At 34.1% G+C, this 18,035-nt stretch overlaps 1 protein-coding gene across 6 annotated transcripts in view; it reads left to right on the top strand.

The window, feature by feature from the left end:
* Positions 1-5,036: 5,036 nt before the first annotated feature.
* The window catches only part of LOC141523700 (maestro heat-like repeat-containing protein family member 1), a 99,641-nt gene continuing 86,642 nt past the window's right edge, over positions 5,037-18,035 (top strand). For 4 of the 6 annotated variants that reach the window (XM_074237098.1, XM_074237099.1, XM_074237100.1 and 1 more), the window contains exon 1: positions 5,037-5,172. The gene's annotated coding sequence lies outside the window, so the exon portion shown is untranslated. Of the gene's footprint in view, positions 5,173-10,082; positions 10,158-16,073; positions 16,167-18,035 lie in introns of those variants that run through there. The other 2 variants (XM_074237096.1, XM_074237097.1) reach the window with 2 other exon arrangements.

The following is an 18,035-nucleotide window of genomic DNA, read 5'->3' as shown; positions in this document are numbered from 1 at the left end:
TATATAATCATATGAAAAAAATGCTCCAAATCACTATTGATTGGAGAAATGCAAATTAAAACAACAATGAGGCATCATCTCACACCTATCAGATTGACCAAGATGAGAAAAAAAGAGAAAATGATCCATGTTAGAGAGGTTGTGGGAGTATTGGGACATTGATGCATTACTGGTGGAATCGTGAATGTATTTGACCTTTCTGGAGAGCAATATGGAACTCTGCCCAAAGAGCAATAAAACTGTTCATACCCTTTGACCCAGCAATTCCAATTCTAGTTCTATATCCAGAAGAAATTAGGGAAAAAAAGAGAAAAGTCCTACATGTTCCAAAATACTCATAATAGCTCTTTTTGTAATGGCAAAGAATTGGAAATTGAGTGGATGTCCATCGATTGGGGAATGGCTGAACAAATTATGGCACTCATACTATGGAATCCTATTGTTCTATAAGAAACCATAAATAGTTGGACTCTGAAGAAGCCCTGAATGATTTACAGGATCTGATGCTAAGCAAAGGGAGTAGAACCAAGAGAACAATGTACACATTAAAAACAACACTGTGAGATGGAAAACCTTGATGGAAGCAACTCCTCTCAGCAATCCAAAAAGCTAGGACAACTGTATTACAATGGCTATGGACTATATTATCCCCATCCAGAAGAAGAAAAACAAACCAAAACACACACAAAAACAACCCTTCAGAATCTGATGTACATCTTATAAAAATCATCTCTTATGTATCTCTTTCCCTTAATCCTAATTCCTCATAATGAAAATTAACTAATCTGTAAACATGTTTATCAAAATACATATGTACAATGCTAACCTGACCACCTCCGAGGGGTGGGGGGGTGGGAAGGGAGGGAGGAAAGAAATTTTATAACTTAAAAATATACATGTGTACATGGATGAAAATAAATAAATAATTTTTTAAAAAAAGAAAACCCCAAATAAGGTCATGAAGAGCCAAAAATGACTAGGGAAAAAAAAAGACTGAAACCATACATAAAGGACCCCAGATTGACTTAGTTTAAAATTTTAAAATTATCTGCTTTTATTGTATATCTATTTATTTTGCTAAATATTTCCCAATTTCATTTAATTTGGGTTGTGTGATTTGATGCTTATAGACTACATTATTCTATTGCCCTTTGTTTAGAATTGTTCAATCACAGAATGGAATGCCTTAAGGGTAGGGAGTGCTCCAATTAGTGTAAATGCTGGGGAAAAGAATAGATGAACATATGTCGGGAGTGTACTATTCTCATAAAATTTTTTAAACTGAATTTCACAAGATAGTGATAGTTTTAATAGGTCAAGTTGTCATGAAAAAGATTCTGAGTTTTAGTAAAATGCAATCTCAAAATTCACCAGCAATGTGACATGACAGCTAAAAAAAATAATGTGATCCAACTTGTTAAGTATGATTATATATATATAACCTTTATCAGTTGACTTGTGATGGAAGTAGGAAAATGTGGAGTTCAATGTCTCAAAAAAAGATGAATGTTGAAAGCTATCTTTTCATGTAATTGGAAAAAGTAAAATAAAATTACACTTAAAAAAAGCCAATGTGGACTTACTTTTAAAATCTAAAATAAAGCATTAGCTTTTACTTAAAGACCTCTAGTAGTGAGGATCTCACTACTATGCAAAGTAAATTGTTCTACCTTGCATAGCTCATATTCCTGATGATATATATATATGTGTGTATATATATATGTATATATATATACATATATATAATATATATATATAGTGAATGTCAGAGATAAAATGAAAGGGGGAAAAAATCAACAATTTCCAATCATTTGATTCCTTTTACTTCACCTGACCCAATAGAGACCCTCCTCTTTCAGGATGATATTTATACCCTGAAATTCCTAATCATCCACTTCAATGAAGACCTTAATATTTTAATTCCCAAACCAATCATACAAACCCCCTCCCCTTCTTTTACTAAGCTGTAGATATCTCTGAAGTAACTTAAGTCTGGATGAATCATAATTCCAATGGCCTGTTGGACCTCTCCACCTAGCTTGAGATTATTAGTTTCATGAATGGTCTTCTTATCTATAATATTTTCAATTCTTCTAGCTTTATATATCCACTACTTATTATTGGTTACCACAGAGATGTATGTTGACCATATTTCCATCCTCTGATTGGCCAATCACTCACCCCTTGGCCTTGAGCCATAGGCCTCATGATATTATTCCTCACCCTCTACTTTGGTGATCAATGAATTAATTAACAAACATTGCTTAACCAGATTAATCAGGTCTTTGGACTGAAGATCCTATTCTATTTCTGTTATACCATGCTATCGCAATAGGTTACCCTTCTGATTTTACCTTTTCTCCTATTTTGTCATTTCCAAAGAACTGATTCTTCTCCCTTTGAAAGGAAAAGAAAAAAAACCAGTTATTTTTAATCATTTAATTCCTTTCAATTTACCTGGCCCAACAGAGACTCTCCTTTATGGGAGTGATATTTATCTCTATTAGACTTTAGAATTCATGATCATCCACTTTAATGAAGCACTTTACTTTTGAATTTCCCAATTTAATTATACATTTTCTTGCCTTATTTTCCTAAGTTGCAGATTACTGCTAGAGAAAGTAACTGAAGTCTGCTGACCTAGTCCACTACAAATTCAGGCTTTCTAGTTTTACCTGTTAGTTCTCATTGCTACTTATTCATCCTCCTATTCAAATCTTGTTTGCTCTAAAGTAACTATTTCCTATACTAGTCATACTAAACATTCTAGAGTCTTTTCAATTTTACTATCCCAATCCCACACCCTCTCCCACTAATTTTTGAGATTGAATTAGTAAGGTTTGAACTTTTTTATATTCCTTCCTCTTCATATCTTTATACCTATTTTCCTTTTCTTTCTTATCCCTCTTTTCAAAGGTCATATCTTTTATCTTTGACTTTGGTCCCATCCCATTCTTCATCCTTTGGGTCTTATCCTTTTGAATATTCCTTTCTTCTTCATAAAGATCTATTTTTTCATCCCAGTGATTTGTCTCTTTCTTCCCTCAAGTACAAGATCTTCCCTCCTTGAAAAAAAATCTTCCCATTAACTCTACCCTCTGCCCCCCTGAGCTACTGCCTTATTTCTTTTCTTCCTTTCACTGTCAAATTTCTACCATTGTTGCTTCTTTTTCCTCATCACTTGCTTGTGCCTGAACTCCTAAGGAACCGAGTTTTTGAAATGATGCTAAACTTAAATTTACAAAGCAAAATATTAAAATAAGAAATAAAATTTAAAAAGTGATCACACATAAAATTACAAACTTCGAATTAAGCAGAATTTTTGTTTTTTCATGAAATGTCAATGTCCTGTGAGACATCTCTACCTATATATTTTACTAGTACTTCTGTCTTAGACTATTAGTTTCCTAACTGGTTTTAATAATCGCTTCTATTCATTATATTTCTATCCATCTGCTACCCTACACCAATCCCTCCTGCTGTTTTGTAAACTCAACTTATTCTTATCTGTAATGAGTTAATAATGAATGTGGTTTTGTTGAAGAAAAATGCCACAAAATTAAAGCCTCTCTAAGGTACCACCTCACACCAATCAGACTAGCCAATATGACTAAAAAAGGACAATGATCAATTTTAGGAGGGATGTGGGAAATCTGGGACACCAATACTTATTGGTAGAGCTATGAACTCATCCAAGCTTTCTGAAGAGCAATTTGGAATTATGCCCAAAGGCCTATAAAAATGTGCATACCCTTTGATCCAGCAATACCACTACTGGGTCTATATCCTGAAGAGATTATGAAAAGGGGTAAAAACATCACTTGTACAAAAATATTCCTAGCAGCCCCATTTGTGGTGGTAAAGAATTGAAAATTAAGTGAATGTCCATCAATTGGGGAATGGCTTGATAAATTGTGGCATACACACACACACACACACACACACACACACACACACACACACACACACACATATATATATATATATATATATATACATATATATATATATATATATATATATATATATATACATATATATGATGGAACATTATTGTTCTATTAGAAATCAAGAGGGATGGAATTCAAAGAAGCCTGGAAGGATCTGCATGAACTGATGCTAAGTGAGATGAGCAGAACCAAAAGAACATTGTATACCCTAACAGCAACATGGAGGTGATGATCAACTTTAATGGACTTGCTCATTCCATAAGTGCAACAATCAGGCACAATTTGGGGCTATCTGTGATGTAGAATACCATCTGTATCCAGATGGAGTTTGAACAAAGACCAAAGACTATTACCTTTAATATAAAAAACCCATTATCTTAATATGTAATTTTGCTATCTCTTATACTTTATTTTTCTTTCTTAAGAATATTATTTCTCTCTCATCACAATCAACTTAGATCAATTTATACCATGGAGGCAATGTAAAGATTGTAAAGCAATGTAAAGACTGCCTTCTGTGGGGAGTGGGGAAAGGGAAGCAAGATTAGGGGAAAAATTGTAAAATTCAAAATAAATAAAATTTTTCTTTTATAAAAAGAAAAAGAAAATCCCCAAGACTGGTCACCACAGAGGTGTATAGAGACCATATATTCCATCCCCTGACTGATGATATACCCCTTGGAGTCAAGCCTTAGCTCCATGTTGTCATTCTCTAGCCTTTACTATGAGATCAATGAATTCATTAACAAGCATTGCTCTAAGCCATTCTGCCAACTCTAAGCATAGGAAAACTGAAATATAATTGAGTACTCTTATGGTTACGTTATCCGCTATTCATATCCATCAACCATGAATTATATTTTTGAGTGCCTCCTCTAGGGATGTGTTGGTCAAACAGGTGGAACCCTTTGGCATAAACAACCTTTCCAATGGTCTGTAAATAATGTTGGTTCATGAACACCAAATAATTTAAATGTCAAATGAAGAAACTGAACTGTATGACAACTCAAGAGTCTTCAAGTTCTTACACTTTGTGGATTCTATGACATGGTTCCTCAAAGAGGTCACAATGACAAGAATGGAACCTTGAATAGAGACTGATAGAACCACTTAGCTCTACTCCACCTGTCTTGTACCATCTTTGATATCAGTCCTTCAGGTTCCTGTACAAATTTCCTGCTCCTGATTTCTGCTCTCGAAGCTTTCACTTAAATCATTATAGGTGAGCTTTGAAAGATTGATCTAAGCTTTCCACCAACACACTGCAAACAGACTACAGGGTTTCTGTAGCCTATTCCTTCTATTCTACTAAAGTTTTGTGGTGACTCCTATCTCTAAAGTAGGGTTGAATTTGAAAGACATGACATCTATGGGTGGATTAGTTCCTACTGGACACTAGTACTACAATTGAAGTAGGTAAAATTCATAGGAAGTGTGACATAGTGACATTGTCCCTGATAATAGCTGTATGACCTAATACTAGTCAGTTAATTTGACTTGGTCACATACTGTCCCTGATAATAGCTGTATTACCTCATACTAATCAGTTAACTTCTATATGTGTCAATTTTCTCATCTATAAAATGGTAATAATAATAATAGCTGTTGTAGAACATATTTCATGAGTTGTAAGTTCTTGGGATATCAGGTTATTGTCAAATAAGTTAATATATATAAAGTACTTTGTGAACTCTGAAGTGCTTCATGGCAGTTATCAGACTTTTAAGGGCTGAGAGAATTATATATGAAGTTTGTACAAACATGGTTATTACTTATCTTTCAGAATTTTTGAAAAAGATTCTATTTTCTCTCCTGAACTTCTTTACTACTGCAACTCTTCTAGAAACACATAGACAGAACAGCCTTAGCATACATTAAGTTTGCCTTCATTTTTAAATTAAATTCTTTTTATTCTTTTCTTGTGCCACATCCCTTCTCCCATATTCCTTGTAAGGGTCTGGTAGTAGATACATGAGACAAGGAGTATAAGACATGATAAAATGATAGAGATAGATAGAATGATAGAAAGATATGTCAGATAGAGAGAGAGAGAGATGATAGAGAGACAGATGGATACATAGGTGATAAATGGATACATAGATGATAGATGCATAGATTGTAGATAGATAATACATAGTAGATAATAGGTATAGATAAATAGAGACATAGATGATAGCATTGCTATGGATAAATATAGGTTACAAGTTAGATAGATAGATAGATAGATAGATAGATAGATAGATAGATAGATCATAGATAGATAGATCATAGACAGAGAATAGAGTTGTATACATGGGTGATAGATACATAGATTATAGGTAAACAATATCTGGGAGATTATAGATAAATGAATACTAGATGATAGAATAAATATGAATAGATGATATATAGATAACGAGGATAGACAGATAGATGATAAATAGAAAGATAAGAGATATGATAGACAGATGGTAGTGATTGGTTCTTGTCTTTCATTATCGAAGAAAGCCAAGATGACATCACTATGTTTGAGCCAAATTACATTATGTCCAATTGTGGATTATCAGGTCAAAATGAGCTTGGAATGAGCATATAGCAATGAGGTCAGCATAACAGCTCTGTAAACTTTCAGTTTGGTAGTCAAATCCCTCTTCTCTCCCACACTTTATTTTGGAGTCTCGCAAATACTGAACTAAATCTGGCAATGCATGTGTCAACCTCATTGTCAACGTGTAGCTCCCTGGAAAGGACACTGCCAAGGTAAGTGACCATGTCCATAGTACTCAAAACTTCTTCATTTGCTGTAATTGATGGTTCTTTGTCTCCCGCCTCTTCAATATTCGCCTGGGTAAGGATAAGCTAGCCAGCAGGAACCTAACACTTCCTGAGCAGCTAGTCTAACAGGAACCTAACCACTTAAATACTTGCCAGGCACAATGCTAATCATTTCACAATTATTTCATTTGAATCTCATAACAAACTTGAGAGATAGATGCTCTTATTAGCTGCATTTTACATCATTATTTTCATTTTAAACTGATGATTAGTAACTTATACAAGGTCACATGACTAATAAGTATCTGATGCTGGATTTGAACTCAGGTCTTCCTGACTCCAGGCTCTATTCCCACTAGAGATCTTTTGATATTAATTAGATAATTACTTGTTTAAACGTTTATAAAAGGAATTCTTCTTTACATGTAAGTCACTGAGATACTTTCTGATGTTGACATTCTGTCATTTTCTGCAAAAACAACCTGCTTACTTAAGGGCCTTAGATTTAGTATCAGGTGACCCAAATTTGAATTGTGGCTCTCTTATTTGCTACTTATATGATCTTAATCAAAAGACCTCATCAATCTGAGCTTCAGTTTAATCATCTGTTAAAAAAAAAAGATGTTGGACTAAATGATCTCTAAGGTTATATCTAGAGCTGTGACCCTAGGACCTTACTCTTATACTTCCACATTGTTTAGCATATATCCACTATTCAATGGGGTACTGATAAATATTTAACAACCAGTTTTCTTGGGGGGGAAATGAATGCACATTTTTAAGTTCACTTTCTATGATTGATATTTCCTTTATAACTTTTTTTAAGTCTAGACATTAAAGAGGAGACAGAACCAAGATGGCAGAGTAAAGGCAAGGACTACCACTTGCTCTCCACCAAACCACTCCAAATAAATTTAATTAATAACTCTAATCAAATTCTAGAGTGGTAGAATCCACAAAAAGACTGAGTGAAACAATTAATTTTCCAGCCCAAGACAACTTGGAAGATCTGTGGGTCTAATATACCAAGGTAGTCAAGGGTCCACAGCAGAATGAATAGGCTCCAGCTATCTAGGACCAACCTGCAGGGTGTCTGGGTTCCTGGATGCACCTGGGCCCATGGCAGCCGGGGCAGTTTCCAGACTTCCCAGCCCTGAGATTGCCAAGGACAATTAGAATCTCGTCAGGAAAACTCTGACACACCAGGAAAACTCTGAGCCCAGGCCAGCACAGAAGCAGGTCGGAGACCCAGGGGAGATTTCAGAGGTCTCTTTGTTCTCCCTGAAGGAGGATTCTGTTGCTCCTCCCATACTCAGATCTAGGTCATAGTCTGGGACCTCAGTCTCAGGAAAAGAAGCAAAGATATAATTTAGCTCACTGTCTGCAGTGGAGCCAGGACCCTCCTCACAATTCCAGGGCAGTAAAGAGTAATTGTGGTCATCCACAGACCAGAGCACAGACCAGGAGAACAGTCATAGCCTCTCATAAGATTTTTTTTTAGGTTTTTGCAAAGCAAATGGGGTTAAGTGGCTTGCCCAAGGCCACACAGCTAGGTAATTATTAAGTGTCTGAGACCGGATTTGAACCCAGGTACTCCTGACTCCAAGGCCAGTGCTTTATCCACTATGCCACCTAGCCACCCCCTCTCGTAAGGCAATTAAGAACTATCAGGTCCCTGGGGCGAGTCCCTGAAAACAGCTTCAAAAACCCTTAAAAGTCTGGGACAGTGCATCCTACATCCTGGAAACAGCTACACCTTTACAAAGAATTAAAAATCAAGTCATTGACTGGGGAAATGATCAAGCAATAGAAGAAAAAAATCTTACCATAGACAGCTACATTGGCAAAATGTACATAACAAAATGAAACACTAAATACACAAAGTTTCTAAATCCAAAGCCTCCAAGAAAACTATGAATTTGTCTCAGGCTATGGAAGAGCTCAAAAAGATTTTGAAAATCAAGGTAGTGGACAAATTGGGAAATCATGAGAGGAGAAGAAAAATTGGGGGAAAAAATGAGTACTGCAAAGAAATCTTGAAACATGAGTCAACAGTTTGGTAAAGGAGAGACCAAAAAATAGTGAAAGAAAATAACCAGTTTATTCCAGGAATTGTCATAGAAATGAGAGCTGTATACAAACCAAATATATAGATATCTATTAATATGTATGTGTAGGTATTTCTATGTATCAAAATGTATTTATATCAAAATTTGGTTGCTCAGATAAGTTCATCAGTATTATACATCAATTTCATGATGGCATACTTGCCCAGGTTCTAGATAGTGGATGATGTTCCCGTAATATCACCAATGAAGTGAAACAAATATGAGTTCTTGCTTTTTAGCATGATGTTCAGTCATGTTACCAAATACCTTCACTGAGGATAAACATGGCATCCAGGTCATCTATCTCACTGATGGTAAATTCTTCAACTTGAAAAGGTTATATAAGTCAACACCAACATGGAGGGAATGTTGGTATATGATCTATTTGCATATGAATGTTGGTATATGATCTGTTTGCATATGATTGTGCTCTTAATGCAGTCTGTGAAACTAGATGCAACAAATTATGAATCAATTCTCTGCTTCTTTTGCTAATTTTGGCCTAACAATCACCAAGAAAACACAGGTGCTCCATCAGTCAGCATCACACCATCCATATGTGGAATCATCAATTAATAGCAAATGGAGAAGTTTTGAATATTGTGGATAAGTACATTTCCTTGGTAGTTTAATTTCCAGGGAAGTATACATTGATAAGGAGGTAGAGACACACATTTCCAAAGCTAACTCAATTTGGGGGAGGCTCCAAAAGAAAGTGTGGAAGAAAAGGGTTACTAGACTGACAACCAGCACCATGACAGGAAACTGAATTGCTTCCACCTAAACTGTTAGGAAGATTATGAAGATCACCTGGCAGGAAACATTACTAAACACCGAAATTCTTTCTTGAGTTAAACTACCAAGCATTCAAACACTACCACAGAGAGTGCAACTCTGATAGGCTGGTCACATTGTTTGAATGCCAAACAAATGATAGCCAAAAGACTATTTTATGGAGAACTCACACCAGGCAAGTGTGATACAAGGACACTCTAAAAGTGTCTCTGAAGAACTTTGGAATTGATTGTGCAGCTTGGGAAACACTGGCACAGGACCATCAAGCTTAGTGTGCCCTCATCCAAGAAGGTGATGTGCTCTATGAATAAGGCGGAATTGAAGTAACTCAAAGAAATGTGAGATGTGCATATTTAGATAATCCACCCCAGGTGTTCACATGGACTATTTGTACCTAAGCTGTGGTAGAGCACTCTAAGCTCAAATTGGTCTGATCAGCAACAGTCAACTTATCTCTGTATCTTGTCTCTAACAGAGTGAAGTCATTTTGGTCCTCTTCAATAAGAAGAACAAGAACCAACCAACCATATATGTGGATATGTATATCTATGTGTGTGTGTGTATATATATATATATATATATATATATATATATATTCAAATATTTAATCATTTACAGAAATATAAATTGTCTATATATGAGTGAATATGTGAGTATGTAAGAATATATGTGTGTGTGTGTATATATATATGCATATGCATATATGCTTGATTGTAGCTATGGGGGAAGGCAGATATGTGGATATATGTATGTGTATGTATGTATATATACTTATGCATATATTTATACACACATGGTTTATATATGTGGGTGCATATATGATTATGTGTGTAAATATATATACATATATATAGATACATATGTGTGTGTGGTTATATGTCTATTTATGTGTATGTGTGTATATGCTTGATTATAGCCACCATGTGGGTTAGGGGAGGAGGGGAAAAAGGGGGGAGAGGGAGAGGGGAAAAATGTACAGCAGAGAACAGAACAAAACTTACTTGGAAGCAAAGAAAATATAGCAATTTTGAACATAATGTATTGTATTTATTATGTAGGTTTTCTTGAAATGGAAGTATATTGCTTTTTATTATGAATTTCTCAGTTTTGCTTTGCATATGACAATTTATTGTGTATTTAAATTTAAAATAAAAAGTACATCCATGGAAGATCAAAAAAAAGAAAATAACACTTAAAGAACAGAATAGGCTAAATGGTAAAAGAGACACAAAAATCCAATGAAGAGAAGAATTCCCTAAAAATGAAGAATTGGCTAAATGGAAAGAGATATATAAAAATTCACCGAATAAAAGAAATCCTTGAAAAATAGAATCTGTCAAATGGAAAAGAATATACAAAAGCTCATTGAAGAAAAGAATTCCTTAAATAGCAGAACTGAGGAAGTAGAAGTTAATGACTTTTTAAGGAATCAAGAAACAATAAAACAAAATAAAAATGAAAAAAGTAGAAGACTGTGAACTATTTCATTGGAAAACAAATGGCTTAGGGGTGGCTAAGTGGCACAGTGGATAGAGCACCAGCCTTGGAGTCAGGAGTACCTGAGTTCAAATCTGACTTCAGACATTTAATAATTACCTAGCTGTGTGGCCTTGGTCAATCCACTTAACCCCATTGCCTTGCAAAAACCTAAAAAAAAAAAATGACTTGAAAAATAGATCCAGAAGAGATAATTTTAAAATTATTGGGTTACCTGAAAGCCATGACTTTTAAAAGAGTCTAAATATCATTCTTCAAGAAATCATCAAGGAAAACTGCCTTGACATTCTAGGACCTAAGGATAAAATAATAATTGAAAGAATACACCAATCAACCTGAAAGAGTTTTCAAAATGAAAACTCCCAGGAACACTATAGTCAAATTCCAAAGCTTTCAGATAAAGGAGAAAATACTCCAAGCAGTCAAAAAAGAACCAATTCAAATACTGTGAAGCCACTGTAAGGATAGCACAAGATTTAGCATTTTCTAACTTAAAGGATAAAAGGACTTGGAATATGATATTTTGAAGAATAAAGAAACTATCTACCCTGAAAAACTGAAATATTCAGTAAAACAATATAAACTTTCAGAGGAAAAAAAATACATTCCATGAAACTGAGAATTTCCAAGCATTAGACACAAATATGTGTGTATAAGGAGCCATATATATGCATAAATGTGTATAAGTGTATGTAAATATATAATAATTCTATACATCTATTCTTCAGTTCTCTGGATACAGATAATACCTTCCTTCATATGTGCTTGTGCAGTTATTTTGAGTATTTATAATGATCAAAAATGACTTAGTTGCTCAAAGTTGTTCTTAAGACAATATCATTACTATAGATGATGTTCTACTAATTTTACTCTTCATCATTTCATACAAATCTTTTTCTTTTTAGGATCATCAATATCACCATTCCTTATAGCACAGTAGTAATCCATCATGATCATATACCACAATTTTTCAGTCATTCTCCAACTGATAGGCATCCCCCAAATTTCCAATTCCTTGCCAGCATGAAGAAAATTGCTAAAAAATATTTTAGAACGTATAGGTTCGTTCCCCTTTCCCCAATTATCTTTGAAAATAGGTCTAGTAGGAGGCAGCTTGGTGGTGCAGTGGATAGAGCACTGGCCCTGGAGTCAGGAGGATCTGAGTTCAAATTCAGCCCCAGACACAAATCCAACTGGCTGTGTGACCTTGGGCAAGTCACTTAACCCCATTGCCTTAAATTAAAAAGAAAAAAATATGTTTAGTAGTAGTATTGCTGGGTCAAAGCGTATAGGTAGCTTAATAACTCTTGGGGCATAATTCCATATTGTTCTCCAGAATGGTTGGATCAATTCACTGTTCCACCAATAATGAATTAGTATCCCAGTTTTTCCAAATCCTCTCCAATATTTACTGCTTCCCCTTCTATCAGATGAACATAGCTCATAAGTATAAAAATGATATCTCATAATTTTTGTTTGCATTTCTATAATCAATAATAATATAGAGTACATTTTTATGTGATTATAAATCGTTTTGATTACTTCATAATAAAACTTCCTTTTCATATCCTCTAACAATTTATCAATTAGAGAATGACTTGTATTCTTATAGATTTGACTCAGTTCTCTAAACTAATGAGATTTTTTCCTGGAAAACCATCTATAAAATTTTCCCAAAATTTTCTCCTTTCTAATCTTAGCTACATTGGTTTTATTTATATAAAGCTTTTTTAAAAATTTAAAACTATCTCTTTTGACTGACAATATGATGACATACTTGGTAAATCCGAAAGGTTTATCTAAAAAGTTAGTTGAAACAATTAGTAATTTTACTAAAGTAACAAAACCTTGAAAGAAGAGATAGTAAGATTATGACCAAACAAGAGATAGAGAACATTATGAAATACAAAATGGATAATTTTGATTACATTAAATTTAAAAGGTTTTGCACAAATAAGAACTATGTAACAAGATTAAAAACAATTTTTACAGTTAGTGCTTCTGATAAAGGACTCATTTCTAAAATATGTAGAGAATTGAGTCAAATTTATAAGAATACAAGTCATTTCCCCAGTTGATAAATGGTCAAAGGACATGAACAGGCAGTTTTCAGATGAAGAAATTAAAACTAACTATAGTCAGATTAAAAAAAAACTCTAAATCATTATTGATTAGAGAAATGCAAATTAAAACAACCATGAGATACCACTTTATATTTATCAGATTGGTCTATATGATAAAAAAGGAAAATAGTCAATATTTGAGGGGAAGTGGGAAAAGTGGTACGCTAATGTGAACTGCTCAAATCATTCTGGAGAGCAATTTGGAATCACACTCAAAGGTATGTATACCCTTTGATCCAACAATGGGATACTAGATCTGTAACCCAAAGAGATCACAAAAAAGGAGAAAAGACCTCCATGTACAAAAATTATTTATAACACTTCTTCTTTGTATCAAAGAATTAAAAATTGGAGGGGGATATCCATCAATTGAGGAATGACTGAACATGTAGGATGTGAATGTGATGAAGTACTAATGTTCTGTAAGAAATCATAAATGGGTGGGGGGCAGCTAGGTGGCACAGTGGATGAAGCACCGACCCTGGAGTCAGGAGTGCCTGAGTTCAAATCCAGTTTCAAACACTTAATAATTACCTAGCTGTGTGGCCTTGGGCAAGCCACTTAACCCTGTTTGCCTTGCAAAAACCTAAAAAACCAATCATGAATGGATAGACTTCAAAAAAGTCTGGGAAGACTGGCATGAACTGATGCTGAGTGAAGTGAGCAGTATCAAAAGAACATTGTAAAGGGGGGCTAGGTGGCCCAGTGGATAGAGCACCGACCCTGGAGTCAGGAGTACCTGAGTTCAAATTCGGCCTCATACACCCAATAATTACCTGGCTGTGTGGTCTTGGGCAAGTCATTTAACACTATTGCCTTGCAAAACAAACAACAACAAAAAAGAACATTGTACACATTAATAATATTGTGTGGGGCAGCCTAGGCAGCACAGTGGGTAGAGTACCAGCCCTGGAGTCAGGAGGACCTGAGTTCAAATCCAGCCTCAGACACTTAATAGTTACCTAGCTGTATGACCTTGGACAAGTCACTTAACTCCATTACCTTGCAAAAGCAAAAAAAAAACCCAATAGCATTGTTTGATTAATGATCATGATCAAAGTCAATTCTAAAGGACATGTGATGGAGAATATCATCTACATTCAGAGAAGGAGCTATGTGGTCTGAATGCAGAGCAAAGCATATTATTTTTTATTTTTTAATTTTGTTTTATATCTTATGTTTTTTCTTTGTTTTTTCTTTTTCTCTGATTCTTCTTTCATCACATAACTAATATGGAAATATGTTTAATACAGTTACACTTGTCTAACCTATATCAGATTACTCAGTGTGAAGGGGAAGGCAAGGAAAGGAAGGGAGAGAGAAAAGTGTGGAATTCAAAACCTAACAAAAAAAAATCAAATGTTGAAAACCATACTTGCATATAATTGGAAAATTAAATTTATTAAAATTAAGAAAGAAAGAAAAGAAGAGATAACAAGAGATATCCCATTTAAAATAAATCTAGTCAATATAAAATATCTAGGAGTACACTTGCCAAAACAAAGCCAGGAACTATATGAACAAAATTTATAAGAAAACAATTTTCTACAAATAAAATCATATTTAAATAATTGAAGAAATAGTAACTGTTCATGTGTGAGCAGGGATAATACAATAAAAAATGAGAGTTTAGACTAAATTTATATTTTCAATGCCATCCCAAGTAAATTATAAGAAATATTTTTATGAATTAGAAAAATATTAACAAAATTCATTTAGAAGAATAAAAATTTGGAAGAACAAAGTTTGAGAATATCAAAGGAATTAATGAAAAAATATAAAATAAGAAGCTTTAGCAGCACCAGAACTTAAACTATATAATAATGTCATAATTATCAAAATTATCTGGTACCAGTAAGAAAAGTATAGATCAGTGAACAGAAAAGACAATTTACAGTAGTTACGATTACTTTGTTATTGTAACTTTGTTTGACAAATGTAAAGACTTACATTTTTGTCATAAGATTTAATTATTTGACAAAACTTATTGGGAAACCTGGAAAGCAGTTTGGCAGACCTTGGGCGTAGATCAATATCTTACATCATTTACCAAGATAAGATCAAAATGGATACATGACATATATAAAGACATATTAAATGATATATAAACAAAGATACAAGAAAATTTGAAGAACATGGAATCAGATTTAGGGACAGGCAAATAATATATGTATAAACAAGAGCAAGAGAGTATTGTGAGATATAAAAAGGATAATCTCAATTATAATAATTTTTTAATGATGTACTAATAAAATCAATGCAAACTTGGGACATTTTCTAAAAGAACCTTTAATCTATGAATGAGCATTTGCTAATATAGACCAAATATTCTGCTTCACCCTGGGGATGCAAATATAAAAGAAAGTTTTGCCCCCTAAAGACAGGGTCAAATAGTAGCAAGTGTTTGTTTCAGGAATCTGCCCTTTTCTCAAGTTTCTATCCCCTGTTTCATGGCAAAATTCTCAGTATTTTTATCCAGGGCAAGTTGGAAGGATGGAAAAAAATTCTCATCAAAAATTTATCTTAGGTGAAAATCTGATTAAAAGTGCAGTCACTCAAGGATAACAAGCATTCTCCTACTGCCAGGAGCAGAGTAGGCAGAAGAGGAAGAGAGTCCAGGAGTCGCTCTAACTATATACCATAACTGTTTCCTCAAGGGATATTGAGAGATGATGTGTTCCTAGGAATGTGCAATAAGGAAAAATTTAAAATTTTTCACCCTGTGAAGAGGACTGACTGCCCCATCCTTGTAATAGGTCTGTCACTTAGTCTATGTTTGAAAAGTCAGCAAAGTCATTTGAGATTCCTTCCATTTTTTTCTCCAGGTGCCTGAATACCTCAAATACAAGACAAATAAGTCTGGGAAAGTAAATAAAAAGTTTAACTGATTTGCAATTCAGTCAGGGGAAAAAAAAGATATTTTTCCTCCAAAAGAGCAGGTAAAATATAACAAAAGTGATAAAAGAGAAAAATGATTCACACAGAAGTGTTAAGAACCAACCAAAGAGAAAGCATAGGAGATAATCAAGGAAGCTGTCCTGTATTAAATGGAGAGGCTCAATTAAAGAAGGGATTAATATAGAAAAGAAGGGGAAAGAGAAAATATGAAAAAGAGGGAAGGGATAAAAGATAGGTGGATACTGGTTCATCTTTCTTGTTCTGCTTGAAGAAAGAAGAGCAAAGGATTGAAGCTGCAGAGGGATAAATTTAAGTTACCTAGCTAAGACAGCTTCCTAATAATTAACCATCCCAAAATTGAATGGACTTCCTCAGGAAGTAATGAACTTCCCATCACTGGAGGCATTCAAGCAGAGACTTCATGACATTTGATGGAGATGCTTAGTTATAAGATTCTGTTTGCTTCGGTATCTTTGCCAAGAAAACCCCAAAAGGGGTTGTATACAACTAAAAAAATGACTTTAAAATGATAAATAAGGGAGTTCAAATGGAGATGACTTCCTATAGGGAAAAGCAGAAAAATCTTGATGGAAAAATCACATTGGAACTGGATCTCATAGAAAGATTAGTGCCATGTAAAAAGGTTTAGGTTTTATTTTATTAGGCAATGGAGAGACAACGAATAACAACAACTAAGGTTTGCGAAATATCTCATTATATCTTCAAATTAAGCCTAAGAAACAGACTTTTATTAAACTGAAATAGTTTAATAAATAGGAATAGTGGTAAGATCAGGGGATTTTATACAGGGGGAAAACTTTACATGAAAGGATAAGTTCAGGTTGAAGAAAGATCTTTTAAAGAACTATTATAATTTATCATAACATTTCTTATGATGGTGAAAGATATGTAGCAAAAATGTTACTTTAAATTCCTCTTTTATTTGTCTGGGAACAATTAAGGAAAATACCTTGAGTGATATAGGTAAAACCAGAAAGGATCAAAAAAGGAATTGGATTTGTATTTAGCTGGATTCAAAAGTTCGATTAGTCTCCCAGAAATATGCTTTTCATGGTAGCTAGCATAGAGCTAGTGTTTTATAAATGTTTTTCCCAATCATTCAACACTAATATTTTGATACTTGATGGATCTATACACAGATCACAATCAAATTCTGTTATTATATGAAAGGAATAAATAGAAACTGTGTAAGGGTTTGCTTGTTTGTTTTCAGACTCCTCAGAATTTGGATACAAGTCAATAAAAAAGCCTGAGTCCAACTCAGACTAGGTTGATAACTTAAATTTGAGGTTGGAACAAAATAAGGCACTTGTAATCCTGCTAATAAAAGATTTACTCATTCATACCATCAAAAAGACATCAGATCAGGGAAAGGTTATTCAACAAGGATTCAACATTGGCTCAATTGCTTAAAGCTTCTATATTTCTATGTTGCTCATAGCAGTCTGTCAATCAAATATCTACGGATCAGCCAGCAGTCCTCATGGCCTTTTTTTTTTAATCAAGTGACCAGGAAACTAAAATAATAACCTGAACCTTTAGCACCTTGAGACAATTAAGTCCCAAGCATAGTTTTGATACCTATTAAGAAAAAAATTCATTCTTTTTCTAACCCAATGGTAGATATTCCTCCTAACATAGTCTTCATTGCAAGCCATGGGAACACTAGCATTGCTCCATTAAGTAACCTTTCCCTTCTGTCCTAATTATCCAGAATCTAGAAGTGGGGAAAAGAGATAACAAATTGAATCACAAGCTATTTGAACTGAACTTGGGGAGGAAGATCTATTGTATTTAAGTAGTAAGTACAGGGAGTACTTGCTAATCACTACTAACTTTATAGACTTAAGGCAGAGCATCTCTATGAGTGGAACTTACACAAGAGTTAA

This window comes from Macrotis lagotis, chromosome 5, assembly GCF_037893015.1.
Source record: "Macrotis lagotis isolate mMagLag1 chromosome 5, bilby.v1.9.chrom.fasta, whole genome shotgun sequence".
In the NCBI taxonomy this organism is placed as follows: Eukaryota; Metazoa; Chordata; class Mammalia; order Peramelemorphia; family Peramelidae; genus Macrotis; species Macrotis lagotis.
The sequence above is the reverse complement of the archived record's forward strand: the minus strand, read 5'-3'. Positions and strand labels throughout refer to the sequence as shown.